This window comes from Seriola lalandi, unplaced genomic scaffold (assembly GCF_002814215.2).
Source record: "Seriola lalandi dorsalis isolate HSWRI2012SDOR001 ecotype SW California unplaced genomic scaffold, Sedor1 jcf7180002054977, whole genome shotgun sequence".
In the NCBI taxonomy this organism is placed as follows: Eukaryota; Metazoa; Chordata; class Actinopteri; order Carangiformes; family Carangidae; genus Seriola; species Seriola lalandi.
Window position 1 is genome coordinate 265,985 of NW_019525527.1, and position 2,319 is coordinate 268,303.

Below are 2,319 nucleotides of genomic sequence, written 5' to 3' on the forward strand. Positions count from 1 at the left end.
TCTCTCATGTTCCCCACACAGAGTGGTTTTAGAGGGAGGGGCTCCCTCCTCTCTGTCCTCACACTGATCCATGCTGCTGAGTTCACATCCACATCAGCTCACACACACTTTCTACCTTCATGTGGAGAGAAACACACATCATTCATCTGCACATCAACTCAAATGTACATCATTTCTCCAGCTGCTCCTCCACTGATTGGCTCTTCTTCTCTGTTTCATATCAGTGTGAGGCAGAGGAAGCTGCCATCAGCTGCTGTACTTCTACCATCAGTCCACTAGATGGCGTCATGAAGCTGCAGTGACGTGAAGAGCAGCCCAGCAAACACACGGGATCATGGACGATCATTCACATCCACTGATTCAGTTTCTAAGACTAACTTCTAGACTAAGATTCTTTAAAACACTTATTGATCCTTCTCTTCAGACTCGTAACTCAAGCAGATCTGAACAGAGACAGCAAACACATGTTGATCTGATTCAGTGACTTCACTTACTCATTATATCATTATCTCTGATGTCCCGCCACAATAAAGCTTCCTTCAATTTCACAGTAAAACAGAACATCATGAGACACTGCAGACAGGAGCTGATCACAGCTGATTCAGCTGCTGCTAAAGAGACAGTTTGACTAAATATGTATTTTATAACATGGTTTAGACATCACTGACACTCTCCTCTGTACATTCATACACTTTTCCTGGGATACGAATCTGAGCACATAAAGACAGAAACTCACACAGGCAGCAACACAACAGCTTCAAGTGCTCTCTGCACTTTACTCTGAAAGGACTCACAGGAAACAGTATTCTGTTGTGTCTGACTTTACGCTGGTGGAGACAACGTCTTCTACCCACATATAAAGGTATTTTGTTTTCTGACAGGTGAGGACAGGAAATAAACAGCAGCTGTTGATCATATTGTTTGATTCCAGTAAATCAATGATCCAACAACATGGATGTTAATCCTTCAACACAAGAGTTCTTTAACCTCTAACCCTGATGAAATAAGAACTGAACAAACACAAACATTATACAGCAGGAAATACGCAGTGAAGTCACTAAAGACAAAGTGAACGCATCAAACAAAGCAAACTTACACTTGGTTCAAACAGAGTTGAAGAAGAAGAGTCTCCATTTGACGCCTGAAGAGAAAAGAGTGAGACAGGTGAGCTGTTTCCTGGAATCAGCCACGGCTCCACCTGTGATGGAGGCGGGATCAGGAGCAGATCATGCAAATCACCGTCCACATTCTTCCGCTTCTGTCCTTCCCTCTTTGCTTTTATCTGACAGTGTTTTCATTAGACTCTGCTCTATCATTTCCCTCCACCTCAGCGAGGAATCCAGAAAGACCTGATTCACAACCTTTCCTCCCACCTCTAAATAAAACAGACACAGTCTCATTCCTGAGGTCAGATCTGATAGTTTCTTTGATTAACACCAACATAAAGGTCTGTTTAACAACCAATGAGATGACAGACACTTGAAAACAGCAGAGTTCTCCATGAGGTTCTGCAGCCTCTGTTTCTCTGGAGCTTTATTGTGGAGGGACATCAGGGATAAGGACATCCTCAGGAAGTGAAGTCACACTGAATCAGATCAACAGGTTCAGGTCTGACTGAGTTCAGACTCTGAGGAGGAAAACCATTTGTCCATGTCTATTACAGATCATATCCTGTCATTTCACCATGGTTAAATATTGTCTGTACAGGTCAGCAGTTTCTTTTCCTGCTCACACACAAAAACAAAAGAATATTAAACACGAATGTAATGACGGCCATCTTTACTCGTCTAAAGTTTACTCTGAAGAAACTCCATCTATCAAAACATTCACAATGAACTAGTTTCTCCAGCTAAAACAGCGCCACGTAGAAGTCTCAAAGTCCTGAAACAGTAAAGAGAAACCTTAAACTGTCTGACAACAACAGGAGGGTGACACATGTGGAGGAGGATCAGCCACATCCTGATCATCCAGACACATTTGACCAGTGGAGAACTGGTCTGACTGGTCGGGTGGAGAAGACTGGTTCATACACTCCCCTCCAAAAGTATAGGAACAGTGAAGCCAGTTCCTTTATTTTTGCTGTAGAATGAAAACATTTGGGTTTCACACCAAAAGATGAATAGGAGACAAGAGATCAACATTTCAGCTTTTATTTCCAGGTGTTTACATCTGGATCTGATACACAACTTAGAAGATAGCACCTTTTATTTTGAACACACCCATTTTTCATGTGAGCAAAAGTATTTGAACATGTGACTGAAAGGTGTGTATTGTTGCCCAGGTGTGTCCTATTACATTGATTATTCAAACAATAAATAG

General features: G+C 42.0%; 1 protein-coding gene and 1 long non-coding RNA gene across 2 annotated transcripts in view; both read right to left on the reverse strand.

Moving 5' to 3' along the window:
* LOC147817281 (uncharacterized) overlaps positions 1-2,319 on the reverse strand; it is an 82,274-nt gene that overhangs the window by 20,124 nt on the left and 59,831 nt on the right. The gene's annotated exons all lie outside the window — the stretch shown is intronic.
* LOC147817285 (uncharacterized) lies at positions 10-1,923 on the reverse strand. Its single transcript, XR_015436491.1, has 2 exons — positions 1,097-1,923; positions 10-115 (listed from the first exon to the last, which is right to left on the reverse strand). It is a non-coding gene; the product is annotated as an uncharacterized LOC147817285 (long non-coding RNA).